At 32.6% G+C, this 20,825-nt stretch overlaps 1 pseudogene; it reads right to left on the bottom strand.

Annotated features, from left to right (window-relative positions):
- Nucleotides 1–226: 226 nt before the first annotated feature.
- Nucleotides 227–20,017, bottom strand: LOC142610942 (TMV resistance protein N-like; annotated as a pseudogene).
- Nucleotides 20,018–20,825: the final 808 nt, after the last annotated feature.

The following is a 20,825-nucleotide window of genomic DNA, read 5'->3' as shown; positions in this document are numbered from 1 at the left end:
TGAAACTACTTAAAAATATTCCTTTGATGAGGGTGTATTATTTGTGGGCTACCATGTTAAGTCCCAACAAATTTCTCACACGTTTAACATTGTCTTTTCTGTGGTGAATGTTCAGTGGCTTATTCTATTATGATACGAACTTTCATCTGTTCCAAGCCATTTTCATTTTTTTCAACATTGTCCACAAGGGACTGAGTACTACCATCAATTAACTATGACTCAGAACTTTCTTTGTTTCTTCCTTTTAGATATATTTTTCCTATTTTTTTTGCACTTCCTCTTCCTATATTAATAAGAGCCCCAGTTTATATTCATCACAGTCAATTTCTTGTGCTCTGCGTTACTCGAAAACTCCTAGAACGATTCTAAGGAAATCCCATCTCTCTCATTTTCCTTTAAATACAAGGAAAAGAGAAAAACAAAATCATCGACAGGAATTCTTTACAGAATTTTCCTCATTATATCAACCTTCAATGGCTAAGGAGATCATAAACTTGAATTATTGGGTTGAGGTGGCCCCTGCTCCCATTATTTACCCTCTGAAGAAGCCTTCCAATTCACCAAGGCTTGAGCCTATTGCTGAAGAGGGTGCTGAGGAATACGATTATGATTCATAATCTGGAATGTTTTTTTTTCATCCTCTCCTGTCTTGGATACTCGAAGAGCTGCTTGCATTTCAAAGGCTATGAGAATTCAGATTTATGTTGAGCTGAAGTTTATATTATTATTTATCCAAAAAGGAGACGAACCATTTTAATGCTTCAGACTATAGGTGGCTCTGATCTGGAGCCCTTGGCTGTTGTGGTAGGATCAATTCAGGAACATATTATTGTAAACAACAATTTGCATCAGAACAATGCTTCAATTCTACCCAATCAAGTGCAACCAAAATCAGGGTTGTTGCCATTGAGGCTCTCTTGCTCACCATTACCAGCAATCCCACTTGTGTTTAATTGTAAGGCCATTTTCCATCCATGTCTTCTGCCTAAAAAACTGAATCAAGGTATGATAAATCAATGTCATTTCACAAAGGCCTTGATATTATAACTAGATTTTGAAAGGAGAAGAAAAACAATTCAGATATAGATTTAAGAAATTCACAACACTCAAGCCGATCCGCTTTAACTCAAATTACACATTTTCCTCCCACAAGATGAGTGAAGAACCCAATAGGTGCATGTATAACTTACTAATAAAAAAAATTACATCAATAAAATATAATTCATGAAAGGTTTGAATGTCATATGGATTCAAAATCACTAAATAGTGTTTTACAATGCAGTAATGCTCACACAACTCCAAATCACTTATGAATGAAAAGAGAAAAAGCACATCAATTAGAAACCTAAATCGGTATTATTGTCTTAGAAAAATTGAACTGAAGCACACAAGACCATCCAATATTCCAGTGTGGCTATTTCCAAAAACTATACCAACCCACCCTTCAGTTTCCATATATTTGTAAAATCAATCAATTGATCATATTCTCTAGTGACATGTACATAAAAATCCCAAAAGTGACTAACCTCATATACGAGTGATCCAAACTTCTTTTGCTCCAAATACCCATTAAATCACTAGGTACCACCAATCATCACTTTTGTTGCAACAAGATAAATACCCCATAATGCAGCTCCAAATTAAAGACTTTCAGCATTACCTTCACAAAATATTTCTAGAAATCCTGGCAATTAATAGGGTTGTACATAAATTTATGTTCAAAGAATCAACAAGAGATAAATGATCCATATTTATAGCATTTGAAAAGACAAGCTAGTAAAGATCATATGAAAGATGATGAAAAAATCGGTAATTTATAAGGTTCAGTTACACTGTCCGCAATCTGAAGAAACATTACAAAAAATTTGACTGCTAGCTGGATGCAATGAACAACACAATAACTTGAAATCCCAATTATAAAGCATGTGTTGCTTACAACTTCTATTGCACAATCAAACGCAAATTCCTAGGGAGTACTTTTGGTTTTCTTTTAAAGCAATCACAAATGCATATGCACTAGGTAGCCTTAAGCACCATATCTCAACCATATGAACATCTAAGCTAGCCATATTGATTTAAACAATGCCTAGGAATTTACCTAGCAACCCCTCGTCTGGGGATTCATTGAGCACTCCATACAGCTAGAGTACTAGTGTACAAAGCTTTTAACTGCAAGCCTACCCCCCCATCCCCCATAAATTGTAATTAGAACAGGATTATTCAAGGAAAAAAAAAATATATATATATTTTTTTTTCAAAACCAGACAAATAGTTTGTAATATATCTTCAAATGAATTGGTTTATAAGCATACTTAATAAAATAATTTTTAAAGAAGATACTTAAGGATCCATTAAGCAAGATATGTAATAGATGTTTTAATTTCACTCATCCAATAATATCACTCAATAGATGAAAGACTTTGGATATATTTTATCACATAAAATTCTACAAAAGACCAGATATAACTTTGTTAATCTTTGGACTAATGTTCACATCCATCTCAAAACTATTGTTGTTCCTTGGCAGCTGGACTTGTTCAAGCTTTTCTAGAGCCTTGTAATAAATAATCTAAATACCAAAGTTATATTAAATAGAGAAATGTAGAGAGCTGATATGTGCTCATAATAAAAAGAAGATACTGTTAATGTGTGTCAAACATATATTTATTTATTTATTTATACCCAAATCCAGCGAGTCTTGAAACTACTATCTCAGTCTTCACCTTACTTTTTCAAATATATTTAGTTTTTATTTTTATTTTTGTTGATAAGTCTGAAATTTTATTGCAAAATGAAAGGAATTACAATGTTTTCACAATGATGAGCATAAAGAACCTTGAAGAAGTACAGGCAAATCAAAAAGAAGATCTAAGAGAAAATTGAAAATAAAAATAGAAGTTCAATTAGTAAAATGCTTGAGATCATTCAAACAAAGTGAGAAGTAGCAAGGACTTCAATTTCTCAATAGATCTCATACCGTCCTAAAATTTTCCACACTAACCGCATCATGCATGCTGGCACCAATTTCCATACATTTTAATATTACTTTGACATAATATAAACTTATTTTAATTAGAAAAAAAAATTAAAACAACTACACGGTTCATGACATCACACTAGCCACATACAGGCCCATTCAACCAATTTGCTTAGATAATCTCAAGAAACTGCCCTCTTTTCGCCAAAATAATGACTCAAGAAATTGCCCCCAACATATGAGTTTCCAATTATGAAATATCTAATGGAGCAAGACTATTATCTTTTCATATTCATACATGCCACATATAATACATAGAACTGTATGAAGCATCCAACAATAATTTTATTTAACAAATTCTTTATAGGTTTTACACCATCATATAGACATATCATGAATAGAGAGAGATCTAAACCTCTAATATATGATCATGTCAGGTACTATACTTCCAAGAAAACTGCTAAAAAGTGCACCTGATGGTTTAAATGCAGTGTCCACTTCCCGTGTGTTTGTTGCATCCCTACAAATAGAAGAAAGGTAAGCAATATGATTTAAGACTTTAGAAGCTAGCATTAACAGTTATTCCTTCATGCACTACTTTGTTTCTATGTATTAAAATAGCCCAAAGAGCGTTGGCAAAGATGACAGTGATGTGATTGCGTTGGTCTTGTGCCTGGTACACTCTTTCCTTTGGAAGCCCATTCCAATTTTGCAGCTTTTAGAACCTCTAAGATTATTGTTTAGCTGTTAGAATAGTCTTATGACAACTTTATGCCAAACTCTTTTCAAGTGCAAATCACTTAGTATTAAACAAACCCAAAAACTCAACAAACACTTGTTTGTTTTTTGTGAACACAACTAACCAAAGATCATAATTTTAATTAACAATCAACTCATTATCTTATTATGTGATCCAAAAATATTAATACATAGAACCGTATGAAGCATGCAACAATAATTTTGTTTACCAAATTCTCTATAGGTTTTACACCATCATATAGACATATCATGAAAAGAAAGAGAGATCCACACCTCCAATATATGATCATGTGCTACACATCCAAGAAAACTGCAGATACGTACATTAGGTGGTTTAAATTCAGTGTCCACTTCCCATGTGTTTGCTGCATCCCTACAAATAGAAGAAGCTAAGCACTATGACTTAAGACAGTAATACACTACTTTGTTTCTATGTATTAAAATATCCCAAAGAGTGTTGGCAAAGATGACAGTGAAGTGATAGCACTGGTCTTGTGACTGACACACTCTTTCCAGCCAAGAAGAAACTTAAGGTTGACTTGACTTTGGCTCTAGGACCTAAATTCCTATGGTGAGTGGTGATGCGAACCATGTCATAGGCAATAAGTAGGTGGTGTAGGCATTCCTCTTCTATAGCACATAAACGGTAAGAAACTTCAATGATGAGATTGCTAATTGCTAACTCCCTTCTCACTAGAAAACCATCATTTAATAGTTTCCATTGGAAAAATAATGGCTTTGAAAGGGAGATAAATCTTTCATAGGGAAGCCCACATCTGAGAACTATATCTCTGAATTATGCTCCTTCCATCTAAGTATTCATTATGGAGAAGCCAATAGGTGCTCTTGATAGTAAAGAGATCTGACTAATCATGGGATCAAATTAGTTTCCCTGTGCTTCCGAATTAGTTATAATGTTGTATTTCAATAGCAACACGACTCAGAACTACTTTGAGAATTTAGTTTGAGCTTTAGAGAATGGTCAATCAGATCCAAAACACAAGAACCTAAAAGATAGAAAGATCATTTTAAAAAAGAAATTGAACTTAAGGGATAAAGAAATTTTATCAGTAAGGCTGAGTTTGGATAGGGATTATTGCGTTTACGTTTCACGTTTCAGCTGTTTTTTTTTTTTTTTTTGGGCAGTTTTTCAGCTTTTAAGGGACAACGGCTACTGTTCATGCACTGTGCATGAATAGTAGCCGCAAATTATGACTTTTCAGCCACTTTTCTGTGTGAACAGTGCATCCGTGCACTGTTCACGAACCCACAAATATAACTTTTTAGCCATTTTTCATTAAAAATGGGTTCCACGGTACTATTCACACATTTAAAAATTATTTTACTACAGTGTTTTCAGTTTTTAATTTTCAGTTTTCAGTTGTATCCAAACGGACCCTAAGTACAGTTGCAATCCCAACAATGATGAAGATTTTTTAATTATTTTTTTTATTAAATGATCAATCACGAATCTGAGGGGTTGAAGGGATACTTTAGTGGTTCCAACACCGATAAATGAATAAGCCAATATTTGACTACTTATCCTAATTAAAACTACTTATTTTTTTTGGTACCTGAGTTGTCTTATGAACGGACTCCATAGTCCCAATTCTTCTCAATTTCAAATACCTTCCTGTGGCAACCCATTTCAAATTTTCAGCTTTCAGAACCAGTAAAAATATTTTTAGCTGTTTGAAAATTCTTATGACAACTTATGCCAAACTCTTTCAAGTGCAAATCATTTAGTATTAAACAAAATCAAATCTCAACAAACACCGGCTTGTTTTTTGTTACAAAACTAATCAAAGATCATCATTTTGACTAATAATCAACTCATTATCTTAATACATGATCCAAAAATTTTATTTAATTTGAAGAACATTAAGAGCAAGGTGCACTTTCAAACATGCTTTTCCAAAAGTATTTAAATGAATTACCTAGCTCTTTATCTGTAGAGAGTACCTCTTGATGACCTTGACATAGGATCTAGTCCTTTAATGACTTCTCCACGTTCCTTGACAAAAAGACCCAAATAAAGATTTGAAACAATTAATTTGTATAAAAACTATTTAAATCTCTAAATCATAAGTGGTAGCAAATAAAAAATAAAAAAGAGTACATGCCATAGTAGAGGAGTCTACTCTTTACCTCCCATCTTAGCTCTAGAATCTGAATCTAGGCATCCAAAAAAAAAGAAGATTATGTATTTTTTAAGGAATTGAATAAATGGGGAAATTGGTTTATAATATTTTCAAAGAAAACAAGAGAGTTCAATACCACTGAACTATATTGAAAAGGTTGCAATTAAAGTAATTGACCTGGTACCATCCTCCCATCCAAGAATATTCACAAAAACACTTGTCACTAAAGTAGGGGATCTATAAAATAACATTTTCATGGTCTTACCTTAGAGGTTTTGAATTCCAGCAGAGACTTCAAACCTAAAAAGTAGAAAGAAACAACAAAGATAAACATTTAGACTAGTAGGACCTTTCAACATTTTACCACACTAACCATTACATGATTCAGCTTGGCTGGATAGATCTAAAGCATTTTCAACTCTAAGAGTTGAACGTTAAACACTCAAATTTGTTTTATAGTAAATTTAATATCTAAACAATAAGCAAGAAGAAAATATACAAATTGAATCCCAGTTATGGAAAAAAAAAAGGATAGGATTTCATACTACATAGAAACCTCTCAAACATTGCATATTCTTACAATTTCCATCCAAATCTAAAGTTCTCAATAGTTAAACCACATTAAAGGGAAAAAAGAAGAAGCAGAAAATGGAAAAACGCAGTAACCATATGAGCAATGCAATCAATAAAAAAGAGTAACTTTGGTTAGAACATTCTGCAATGGAATTCAGTTTTGAATTCATACTTTCTTTGAAGTTTGTTCTTATTTTGGCAATGTAGAAAATAAGTATACAAACATAATAAACCACTGCAGACCTAGCAATTTTTCTTATGGTGCTTTTCAAACTATTGGCCTTCAACTTATTTTTACCCCCAAAGGACTACTTGGTACCAACTATATGCCAACTATATGCCTAGGATTACATTAGACACTATGAATTAACTTGCTGCCATAGCCTCTTTAAAAAAGGAAGGACACTCAAGGATTCTGAGTCTATAGTTTAGTGCAAAGTTGATTTTTATTTTTCTTGGTAATATGTTTGATGCATTCTTGTTCTATTGTCACTTACCTCTCAATAAAATAATGGAAAAATCTAAGTAATATTATTCAGCGAATCAATAAAAGTAAAGAAACAAAATCATTTTTTAGAAATTAACAATAAAACATGAACAATTGGCTCAATGAATTGCAGAGGTCAGAAACATCTAAGCAAACAGGTTCAATATCTTGACAAAGCATTTCATCGAACAGCTTGTGTGCTTGACTTAAATTTCAATTTCAAACAATCAGCAAGCATACTTGTTATTTGGTAAAATTGAAAATGTTGTAAGAAGAAATTATGCACTAGAAGCAGACAAATTCTCAAATGAATAAGAGACAAATATTATATGAAATGAAAATCAAATTGCAAGGTGGAAATGAAAGGGTGAGGTTTGACCATTTTGTTCAACTCATAGTCTAGCAGGAAGATATGCAATAGAGTCCAATGGGAAGATATTTTTGTTTAACCACAACCATCTTTATAAAGAAAAATGAAAGGGTGAGGTTTGACCATTTTGTTCAACTTCTTAACAAAACTGTAATGATTCATCTATAATGAATTTTCAGCCTCCTTGAAGCTTCCAATATACATTATTTATGGCCAAATATAGTAAGAAATATATCTTTTGCAACTAATACCAAGTCTTACATACCAATAACTAAGGCCGAAAAAACATCCCTCACATAATGGCCATTTTCACCATCATCAATCTTCAATCCAAGTGATGCAAATATGTCATTAATTATTTAAGGATTGCCCTTGTGATAATCAAAAACGGTAGTTAAAACCTGAAAGAAAATTTTAAAAAGAAACTGTGTGAATATTCATTCATAGATGAACTTTAATGCAATCATGTTCAAAGTAGGATATCTATTAAATTCTTAAAGAATTTCATTAAGTGAAGAGAGGCAGCATTAGTGACCAAATTTGGTAGTAATTGTTTTCAAAAATATTCAAAGAATGTCATACGCTAAGTTGTAGTTCCAATTGGAGCTGATTCATCATCTAGAACTATATAAATTAAAATTAAGAATCCTTAGTTACAATTATTGTTTGGGCTGCTGACCTTCAATGGAAAGGCATGCCAATCCTCCATCTTGAGCAACACTTTACACACCATTGAGATAGGTGCAAAAAATGCGATTACTAGAAATTTGTTATTAGTAGAAAAGCTCTTCAAAAACCACAATCGAACCAAGGTGAAACCTATGAAGCCAGGAAATTTTGAGGACAAAATTTCAATAGCAACTCATATTATGAATGACCCAAATATTTATCATAATATGATTAAGGTTCATGTCAAATATAGCAATTTTATTAACCATAAGATAACTTAAGCAAGTGACAAACATCTTTGGCTCTAGGAATTTCAAAGATTGCTCTTGGCCATTTGTCTTTTGTTAATTGGTATGGCATATAAAAAAGGGGGCCAAAATAGAGATATTGAAAAAGATTTGTCCAATATAGCCATTGACACATTAAAGCTGCCAAGGAGGAATTTAACTATAGCATTAAAAAACCAAACAAAGTATTTTTTTTTACCTTGACAGGTCAATCGTTAATCTTTTGCATTAGTCCTATATTCCTGGAATCATTCAAAATGTTAAAAGACAAACAGAGAATAAAGTGATATCTTTCTGAGGTGCTACTTATTCATATTCCATTTAGTTTTGGTAGGAAAATTTTTAGTAAAAATTTCTGAATTGCTAATAAACAGAGAATACAGGTAGGAGTACATATGGATAAAACAAAAGCGCCAAGATGCGCTCAGTTGGAGACACAGTTTCAAGGGCTGGCCAGCAAAGCCTTCCCCTACAAAATCCCTAAGATTCTCAAAGAAGCTCATAATCTGATTTTTTTTTTTTTTTTTCAAAATTGAATGAGAAAGAGAAGAGCATAACATTTGAAATTTTAGAAAAGGAGAGATAGAGGATCCTGGTGAAATGATATTGATTTCTAAAGAAACAATATTGTGTGCATTAATTTAAAGGAGAGCTGAATAGTTAAGAGAGAAAGAGAGGTGTACTGCTTCAATGGTTTTTGTTGAAGCAATTAAATAATACACATCCTTTCAAATTCTAAGAGGACATTAAAATTCCATTTTATAAGAAAAAGTGAGGTCTTTGCCTTTATATATATTGATTGATGATTGATTATGGAAGCGATTGAATGTCACATGGATTCATAATCACTATATAGTCTTTTACAAATGCACACATAACTCCAAAAGCGAGAAACAAATCACTTATGAATGAAAAGAGAAAAAGATCATCAATTAGAAACATACATAGTATTATTGAAATTCCAGTTTGGCAATTTTTGAAAACTATATCAACCCACACTTCAGTTTCCATATATTTGAAAAATCAATCAATTGATCCATATTCTCTAGTGACAAGTACATGAAAATCCCAAAACTGACTGACCTCATACTACAAGGGATCCAAACATCTTTGCTCCAAATACCCTTTAAATCATTATGTACTACCAATCATCACTTTAGTTGCTACAAGATAAATTGCCCATAATGCAGCCTCAAATTAAAGGCTTTCAGCATTACCTCCACATAATATTTCTGGAACTCCTCAGTTAATTGGGTTATACAGAAATTTATGTGCAAAGGAACAACGAGAGACAAATAATGCATATTAATAGCATTTGAAAAGACAAGCCAGTAAAGATCATATGAAAGATAATGAAAAAATTGGTAATTTATAAGGTTCAGCTACACTGTCCACATCATCTCAAGAAACGTTACAATATGTTTGAGAGCTATCTAGATGCAATGTATAACACAATAACCTCAAATCCCAATTATAAAGCATGTGTTGCTTACAACTTCCATTGCACAATCAAATGCAAATCCTAGGGTCTACTTTTGGTTTGCTTTTAAAGCGATCAAAAATGCATATGTACTAAGTAGCATTAAGCACCATAACTCAACCGTAAGAACATTTGAGCTAGCTATATTAATTTAAATAATGCCTAGGAATTTACCTGGCAACCCCTCATCTTGGGATTCATTGAGCATTCTATATAGCCAAAAGAATACTAGAGTGTACTTAGCTTTTAACTTCAGCCCCGCCCCCCAATCTCCCCAAAACAGTAATTAGAACTAGATTATTCAAGAAAATCTTTTCTTTTTTTTTTCAAAACCAGAACAATAGTTTTAAACATATTAACATATCTTAAAATGAATGGTTTAGAAGCATACTTATTAAAATAATTTTTAAAGAAGATATTTAAGGATCAATTAAGCAAGATATGTGATAGATGTTTCACTCATCCAATGATGTCACTCAATAGATGAAAGACTTCAAATATATTTTATTACATAAAACTCTACAGAAGACTAGGTAAAGAGTAGACTCCTCTACTATAGCATGTACCTTTCTCAATAGATCTCATGCCCTCCACAAAAATACCGTTATTACGCTCTATCCACACTAACCACATCACGCATGCCAGAATCAAGTTCCAAACATTTGAAGATTACTTTGACATGATATAAACTTTTAAGATAAAAAATAATATATAAACAACTACACAGATCATGACATCACATTGAAATATGGGGGCAAATATAAACCCATTCAACCAATGCACTTAGATAATCTCAAGAAACTGCCCTCTTTTCCCCAAAATACTAACTCAAGAAATTGCCCTCGTTATATGAGTTTCCAATTAAGAAATATCTAATGGAGCTAAACAACTTTTTTTTTCTTCATACGCGCCACATATAATACATAGAACCATATGAAGCATCCAACAATAATTTTACTTACCAAATTCTTTATAGGTTTTACACTATCAAATAGATATATCATGAAAAGAGAGAGATCCATACCTCCAATATATGATCATGTCATGTGCTATACTTCCAAGAAAACTGCTGAAAAGTACATCAAGTGGTTTAAATGCAGTGTCCACTTCCCATGTGTTTGCCACATCCCTACAAATAGAAGAAAGGTAAGCACTATGACTTAAGACTTTAGAAGCTAGCATTAATAGTTATTCCTTTGTGCATTACTTTGTTTCTATGTATTAAAATAGCCAGAGAGTATTGGCAAAGATGACAGTGAAGTGATTGCACTAGTCTTGTGACTGATACACTCTTTCCAGCCAAGAAGAAACCTAATTTTGACTTGACTTTGGCTCTAGGACCTAAGTTCAAATGGTGAGCGATGATGTGAACCACATTGCACTAGCTAAGTCATAGGCAATAAATAGGTGGTCTAGGCATTCCTCTTCTATAGCACATAAAGGGCAAGAAACATCAATGATGAGATTCCTAATTGCTAACTCCCTTCTCACTTGAAAACCATCATATAATAGTTCCCATAGGAAAAATGATGGGTTTGAAAGGGAGTTAAATCTTTCAGATGGAGGCCCACACATCTGAGAACTATATCATCCTCCACAAAGCAGCCCACACCTGAGAACTATATCTCTGAATTATGCTCCTTCCATCTAAGTATTCATTATGGATAAGCCAATAGGCTATCTTGATCATAAAGAGACTTGACTGATCATGGAGCCAAATCAGTTTCCCTTTACTTCCGAATCAGTTATAATATTGTATTCCAATGAGCAATGGCAACATGACTCGGAACTACTTTGAGAATTTAGTTTGAGCTTTAGAGAATGGTCTATCAGATGTGAACAAAGTAACCTAATAGATAGAAAGATCTTTAAGCATGCAAATGAAAAGATCATTTTTAAGCATGTAAATGAACTTAAGGGATGAAAAATTTTTATCAGCAAGTACAGTTGCAAATTGCAATCCCAACAATAATGAAGTCGTGGCCCTGTTTATCCTGATTAATTCAAATATTTCTAATTATCAAAAGATTAACTAGTAAATAAAAACAAGCGATTTTATATTATGTTTCTAAAAATATTTTCTCAACTAATCATATATAAATAATATTCTTCCACAAATCCCAACCAAATATATTAAATGATCAATCACAAATATGAGGGGTTGAAGGGATACTATAGTGGGTCAAACACCCCTTACAATCTCTAGTATTGGGGTTCCACCCCCTCCCCAATTTACCTAGGAAAAAAAACCTTAAATATTATTATCAGGAAACACGTTCTAATACATATTAAATCAAATCAAATAAACTATAAAAAGAAATAAGCCAATCTTTGAGTCTTAATCCTAATTAAACACTCCTTATTGGTTTTGCTGCATGAGTAGTCTTATGAATAGATTCCGTAATCCCAATTCTTCTCAATTGCAAATACCTTCCTTTGGCAATCAATTCCAAATTTGCAGCTTTTAGAATCTCTAAAATTATTGTTTAGTTGTTTGAATAGTCTTCTGATAACATTATGCCAAACTCTTTTCAAGTGCAAATGAATTAGAATTAAATAAAACAAAAATCTCAACAAAAACCTGTTTGTTTTTTGTCAATAAAACTAACCAAAGATCGTCATGTTGATTAACAATCAACTCATTATCCTAATATGTGATCCAAAAATTTTATTTAATTTTTTGAACATTAAGAACAAGGTGCACTTTAAAAGATGCCTTTCCAAAAGCATTTAAATAAATTACCTACCTTTTTAACTGTAGAGAGTACCTCTTTATGACCTTGACATTGATTCTAGTCCTTTAATGAGTGCTCCACATTCCTAGACAAAAAGACCCAAAAAGATTTGAAGAAATAAATTCTTATAAAACTATTTAAATCTCTAAATCACAAGTGATAGCAAAAAAAAAAAAAATTAGTACGTGCCACAGCAAAGGAGTCTACTCTTTACCTCTCATCTTAGCTCTCGAAGCTGAATCTAGACAACAACAACAAAAAAAGATTATATATTTTTTAAGCATTTAATGAACAAGGAAATTGGTTTAAGATATTTTCAAAGAAAACAGGAGAGTTCAATACCACTGAACTATTATGAAAAGGTTGAAATTTAACTCATCAACCTGGTATCATCCTCCTATCCAAAAATATTCACCAAAACATTGATCACTAAGGTAGGGGGTCCACAAAATAACATTTCCATGGTCATACGGTTACTGTTTTTAGTTCCTGCAGACACTTCAAACCTAAAAAGTAGAAAGAAACAACAAGGATAAACGTTTAGACTAATAGGACCTTTCAAAATTTTAGCACACTGACCATTACATGATTCAGCTTGGCTGGATAGATCTAAAGCATTTTCAACTCCGAGAGTTAAACTTTAAACACCTAAATCTGTTTTACAGTAAATTTAATATCTTAACAATAAGCAGAAGGAAAATATACAAACTGATCCCCAATTTGGGAAAAAAGAGAGGATAGGGTTGCATAGTGCATAGAGACTTCTCAAACGTTGCATATTCTTATGTTTTCCATCCAAATCAAGAAGTTCTCAATAGTTATACCACATTAAAGAAAGAAAGGGAAAAAAAGCAGTTAATGGAAAAACAAAGTAACCATATGAGCAATGCAATCAATAAAAAAGAAAGTTACTTTAGTTAGAACATTAACGTTTGGTTGCAATGGAATTCCGTTTTGAATTCATACTTTCTTTGTAGTTTGTTCTTATTTTGGCAATGTAGAAAATAAGTATGCGAAAATGGTCAATGTCCTCAAGTAAAATTATAGATTATTTATTTATTTTTTTGATGAACAAATGAATTTATTAATGAAACAAACTATACAAACAGCAAACATCAGTATCTAAAAGCTGTAACGCCTAACAACAAAAACAGAGTAAGCAAGAAACTAAATAAAAGTTGCAACTAAACTTACAAAGAATCAAACTAAAACCCTCAATTATGGCAAACTCAACCGAGGCCTTAATGGCTTATTGCCTTCTCATACTTGACGTTGCTGCAGAATACATAAGCATTTCTTTCAAGCCAAACATAATAAACCACTGCAAACCTAGCCATATTTCTTATGGTGCTTTTCAAACTTTTGGCCTTCAACTTATTTTTATCACCAAAGGACTACTTGGTACCAACTATATTCCTAGGATTATATTAGACACTATGAAATAACTTTCTGCGATAGCCTCTTTGAGAAAGGAAGGATACTCAAGGATTTCAAGTCCATAGTTTAGTGCAAAGTTGATTTTTATTTCTCTTGGTAATATTTTTGATGCATTCTTGTTCAGTTGTCACTTATCGCTAAATAAAATAAAGAAAAATCTAAGTAATAGTATTCAATGAATCAACAAAAGTAAATAAACATCTATGACAATTAATAATAACAAAATTTAAAACCCACAAGAAAAGCAAAAGTAATCAAACAAAATTAGTTTTTAGAAATTAACAATAAAACATTAACAATTGGCTCGATGAATTGCATAGGTCAGAAACATCTAAGCAGACAGGTTCAATATCGGGAAAAAGCATTTCATCAAACAGTTTGTGTGCTTGACTTAAATTTCAATTTGAAACAAACAAAAGCAAACTCCTTATTTTATAAAATTGAAGTTTTGAAAATCTTGTAAGAGGAAATTATGCACTAGAAGCAGAAAAATAAAATGAATAAAGTACAAATATTACAATAAATGAAAATCAAATTGCAAGGTGGAAAAGGATCTTGGACCTACCAATTACTTCAACAGCAACAGCAACTGCATTAAAATAAAATAAAATAAAATAAATACTTATTTTATAACTAATATATACAAAGCCTAGCAGCCTGATTTCCTATAAATACTTGAGCAGATGAGCAACAATGTGAATCCAATAATGCAACTAAAGCAGGCATACCTTGGCATCGAGTTTGCTTTCAGGTGGAAGCATAATTGTTTGAAGTTTGATCAAGATGTTCTTGCCTTCTTTGATGGTGGAAACAGATTGAAGTCAGAATTATTGTTGTCAAAGGCATGGTCCACTGAAGAAGAACCCTGATCAAACCCATCACTAAATCCCAAATCTTGCCGACCCAAGCTTAATTCAGACCCATTTGTGGTATCCACTGGACGCACATCAGATGGCAAAGAATGGTGCTCAATGTCATCAAGGACTAGGGGAGAGAAACCATCTATACTAGCATTTGAGTCTAAATATCCAATTCTTGCAAAGGGATAGGCAATTGATGATGAATCCAAATCGTGCACATCATCATGAAATGATGATTCAAAGTTTGGGTCGATCAAAAGCCCTGAAACCCCTCCAATGTTGGAAACCCCATGATCTAAATCTGAACCATAAGGAGTGGAGAAAATAGTTGGTAAAGGCGGTGGCTCAGTGTTATTACAAATCCGGGCAATTGTAGATGAATCCTGATCATCCAACCCATAAGTAAATCGCAAACTTGGGTGACCCATGGGTAAGTCGAGCCCATTTGTGGTGTCCATTTGAAGCCGCACATCAGATGGAAAAGAATGGTGATCAATATCATCAGGAACCGATGAAGACCCACAGCAGATGCAGTCTACATGGACTCCCCACCATGTCATTTTGGCATCGTCCCAAAAATTGATTTCAACTGTAATCGTAACGTGATTCTGTTCAGATGGATTTGATTCATTCCATCCCCCAAGATATACAGGACGTAATAAGAGATGCTCTCCTGATATAGAGTCTACCCATGTATCATCTCTTTTTGAAAAACCATTGGTGGATTCAACGAAACAAGTTGCCTTAGATTTGAACTTCGCCGATTGAAAAGCAAAACAGACAATTAATTTTTTAAATTCACGGCCAACCACGAATGATACAGAATTTCCAACACTCTGATGGTTCAATTTGTACCCCTTCGGAATCTCAATTCTTGGTAGTATAAATTCACAACAACCGTAAGCAATAATCGAGGGATCCATGAATATTTCTAGAAACTGCTTGCATTTAGCAAAAACAAGAAATTATAAATTTAGAGATTCTTGTAATATATATCACTTAAACTTAAATATATAGAGAGAAGGGGAGAGAGCGCACCTGATTAAATAGTCTGCATGATGATGGTAGATCCAACGACATGCAGTCTACTACATTCACTCTTCTTATAGACTGTGGAAGCCTTGGAATTTCTTGTAGGATCTTGCAATTACGCATGGTAAGCGATTGTAATGTAGTAAATCTGATAATGCTTTCCGGGATTGTAACAATATTAGAGCCATCTATTCTTAGATCGTATAATGAGGGGAAGGAATCGGGCTTCATCAAAATATGTGATTCAATTATATGTCTGTCACAATTGTAGACTTCCAGTTTTCTCAAGTTCGTAAACTTACATCCCGAAGTGCTAACAAGAAAATCCCTAGCGTTTTGACAATTACCTAGGTTTAAGTGACGAAGCCCACTACTTAGATACTTCAATGACAAAGGCCATTCTCCAATATTACTACATTGAATATGTAACATGTCACATTTCATTTCTGGGTGAATATTGGGAAACTTTTCAAGGCTTATGCAGCCGTATAGACTAATAAATTTTAAAGATTTCAACCTAAGGGTGCTGGGAAGAATTTGAAGTTTTTTGCAATTCCCGAGTACCCACGACTTAAGCTTATCAAGAGATCCAATGGCCTCATGAACCTCAATTAAATTTTCACAATGATCCATGATCAAATACTTTAAGTTTGGAGCACCCAAGTCAGGTAATTTTTCAAGACTTACACAGTCACCTAGATAAATACCTTCAAGAGATTTCAACCTAAAGCTGCTAGGAAGAATTTTAAGTTTTTTGCAATTGCTGAGATCCCACATTTTGAGCTTATCAAGAGATCCCATGGCCTCATGAACCTCAATTAAATTTTCACAACCACAAATGTCCAGTTCCTCTAAGTTTGGGGCACACAAGTCAGGTAATTTTCTAATGGATATACACCATCCCAAATTGATACTTTTCAAATTATTATACTGGCTCCCCTACAAGTAAAAAAAAAACCCCAAAAATTGTTCATCAACAAAATTTTAGAAATAATATTAAGAGAAATCAAAATTCATTAATGCTAATACTCATACCTGCTTGAATAGCTTCTCCAATCTAATGCAACTATGTGGCATCTTGAGTACAACAAGTTGTTGAGGACAATAATCGGATGGCAAAGAAATAGGATATTCATGCCATTCAAGTATCTTTAACCCTTTGGGAAGATATTTCAGTTCTTTAGAAACGAGTACATTACGAACCATAAGAAATTTGAGATTTTCCATCTTTTTGAAAGCTTTAGCATGTAATTGCACTGTTATTGGATTAGGTGAATGCTACATTATACCTCGAATTTTGTCTGACCCCTGATTGGATAAAGAACTAAGTGAAACATATAACACAATGGAATTTGCCAATTCTATAATAATCATGAAATTTTAAGCAAAAATGATATTGTTAAACTTATATTTTCCATAATATTAAAAAAAATTATCAAAAAAGAAAAAATTATCGCTTCTACTTGAAAAAAAGAAGAAGTTAAAATCTAAAGAAAAAGAAGTTATACCTTACTTCCGGTTAGTACTTCACGTGCATCCTCATAATACCATAACCTGCTACGTGTTTTGAGGATATTTGGTGATTCTTGCCGAACAATTTCCCTACCCATTAGTTGTACCAAGTCATGCATCTGTAATATGCGACCACTAATAGTTATGAGACATTTATTAACAAGTTTTGGAATATCACATGTTGGATATAAATTGCAAGCATCTAATATATTTACAACAATATCCTTGTCCCATCGCTTGAAGAAACATGCAATATCGAGGAAAATATCCTTTTCCGTTTCTTCCAATTCATCATAACTTACTTTCAGTATTTTATGAATATCTCCTTCAGGAATTTTTCCATATTTTTGTACTGCACTTTCCCATTCAGATTTTGGTCTTCCACACAAATTAGAACCTATTATTTCTAAAGCTAAGGGTAGGCCTTTGGCATATTGTATGACTTGGTTTGCAAGTTCAGAATAATCTTCCTCATGTTTATTTCCTTGGAAGGCATGTTGATTAAAGAGTTTAAAAGCTTTATGTTTGTCCAATTCCGTCACCTTGTAAGTTGTACAAACTTTTCCAAGATTATCGAGCAAGTGATTGTCTCTTGTTGTTATAAGGACTCTACTTCCTAAAGCAAACCAATCACAATTTCCAAACAAATTTTCTATCTGTTTTGATTTATCCACGTCATCAAGAATTAAAAGAATTCTTTTACCATGAAGCACTTCCTTTATCATGTTGATTCCACAGGCTACACTCTCCACCTTCATATGTTTGCCCCTTAAGAAATTCAAAAGGAGTTTCTCTTGTAGTTGGATTATACCATCATTTGTCTCAGAATTTTCTCTAACATTTTCTAGAAAGCAACTTCCTTCAAAATGCTTAAAAATTTTGTTATAAACATCTTTTGCAATAGTTGTCTTACCTATTCCCCCAAGACCATGAATTCCTACCATTCGAAAATCGTTTACCTTAATATCTAAAAGTGATTCTATGTCTTTGGCACGAGAATCTACTCCAACAGGATATTTAGCAACAAATAACTGCATTTCCTTTAATTTGGTAGACAATATATATTCAATAATTTGTTGGATGAATTTGTATTCAAGGCCGCTGCCAATCACAAAGTATATGAGACATTAAATGAGTTGGACTAGTTGAAAATATGAATATGAAAATAAAAGAATCAAGATGTCTAGTTTTGTGCATTACATCCTACACTTTGACATATTATCAATTGAATTAAAACTTTGACATATTATCAATTGAATTAAAGGACATAATTTAAGTATTTGAGAAGTATCATTTATTTTATTTTTTATTCTTTGGGTATAAGATTTTGGCTTTCCATACTTGACCAAAATAATCAAGAAATTTTGGATTTTAAAAAAATGGTGGGAGAAACTATAACATTATCAATTCTTCGAAAGGTATATTTTGTTTCTTTGCCAAACCGAAATGACATTCTATACTTTATTCACAACTTTGATTTTGATTCATTCTATTATTTCCTTAGTAAGAAATTGTTTTAGGTTTTTAGCAAATAGTTGTATGGAAACTTCACCTTAGGTGAGATAAAAAACTATTGAAAACCCATTTATAACACATTGAACGAAATGATTAAGAAAATTAGAGAAATTTTTTTAAAGGATTATGTGGATGAGGCTTGTTTCAACACTTCCTCTTATCACAAGTGTGAGTGAAAGGTGAGGTCATGGGATTAAAGCTCATTAGATGTGTTTGCAACTTACTAATAGGGGGAGAAAAACTCAAAAATATGTTAGACAAACTCTTTAATTAGTATGATTAAATTCTTCTATTTCTACTAACCTAACTGACTTAGTAATTGAAGTGATAATCATAATATATATATATATTTTTTCATATTTAGCATTTGTGGTTGGAACTAAACCATTAGAAGTCTAAAAATCATAAAAGCACATAACATTAATTATTAGATGCATACCCATCCTCATAATGCCATCCCGCCAAACTAGCCGCTTCATTTAGGGCTGCCCTCCACCTTTGCACCTTCTCTATGTTATTCTTGAACTTGATTTCTTGTTTAGCCAGTACTACTTTAAAATTACCTTCTTGCTTACGTACTTCAGACGGATCCACTTTGTAAAAAACAGGTAGAACCAATTGTCCATTTTGCTTACAGTTAAGAATCTCAACAAGTTCATCCAAGCACCAAGCCGAAAATGCGTAGTTTTGAGAGAATATAATAACTGAAATCCTTGACGATCTAATAGCTTTGAGAAGTTCCTCTGAAATTTCTTCTCCTCTTTGGAGATCATTATCAATGAAGGTCTTGATACATTTCTCACACAAATCATGATATAAATGGCCAGTAAAACCATTGCGAGTATCTTTCCCTCTAAAACTCAAAAAAACATCATAGTTCTACTGGAGAGTGGAAGAAGAAAAGGAGTCACCTTGATTGACCAAGAAAGCCATTAAAATCTACAGGCAGAAAATTGAGAAGAAGAAAGATGTGATGAAATGAGAATTATGAGAGATGAGGAGTAAAGTTCCAAGTTTTTTGACAGAGCAATATTTGAATGGAAATGAAGGCCTGGAAAGAAGGGAAGTCCCACTTCCGCGAAGATTTCATGGTGCAAACTTTTGAACAAAGGCTCTTTCATTTTTCAAAAAGTGGGTGAGAAAACAATGAATAAAATGACTTTATCGACAACGCGGAATTGACTAAATAGTTGAGTTTACTCACACATACATCGGCTCCCATCAACAAATTAGCCAAAAAAAAAACACTCCGTACATTCTCTTACACACAAATGAATGAAAAAGAAGATGTGAAAGGAAAAGTAAATAGTAGAAATAAAGACAAGGAATCACGTGGAGGGTAGACTTTTCAATTTTTAAGTTGAAATGAAACTTCTTGGAAGGTGCCTTACTTACAAATACCATTCCATGGATATTTATTTACAAAAGTGCCATTTTTTTCCTTGTATTTACCAATCGGTGTGGACTGTGGACTGTGGACAGTGGTGGAATACAATATGGAAGGACAAATTTATGATGTATGCAATTAACCAATTTTTGCATTTTAAAAAAAAATCCATCAATTCAGTTCATTTGAAATTTTGTTTATTCTATTATCAATTTAAATAAGAGAAAAACTTAAAAAAAAAAAAGTATTTTTCACTTACTTCTTTGTTGATTCATGTTACTATAGTCGTCACTTTTCACTGTTTCAATTCCCTTAACCTAGGACTATGCATGAATTTTTTCTGCTCAGAACATATTACTTTCCAATTTCACATGGTCAATTAATAGGTAGGTATAAATATATCAATATATGTTATATAGTTTATTACTTAAACCTTCTTTTTCTTATTTTGTTTATATTTTTTATGATTTATTTGTTTATTTCTTTAAGTTTAAGCCTTTAACATTTTTTTTTTCTCTTCTTTTGTTTACTTAGTTTATGATTTGCCTTTTTTTTTATTATTATATATAAATTTAAAACATGTAACAAGAATTTATTTAGCAAA

Source organism: Castanea sativa, chromosome 9, assembly GCF_040712315.1.
Source record: "Castanea sativa cultivar Marrone di Chiusa Pesio chromosome 9, ASM4071231v1".
Classification (NCBI taxonomy): domain Eukaryota; kingdom Viridiplantae; phylum Streptophyta; class Magnoliopsida; order Fagales; family Fagaceae; genus Castanea; species Castanea sativa.
This window is presented reverse-complemented; position numbering and strand designations above follow the sequence as displayed.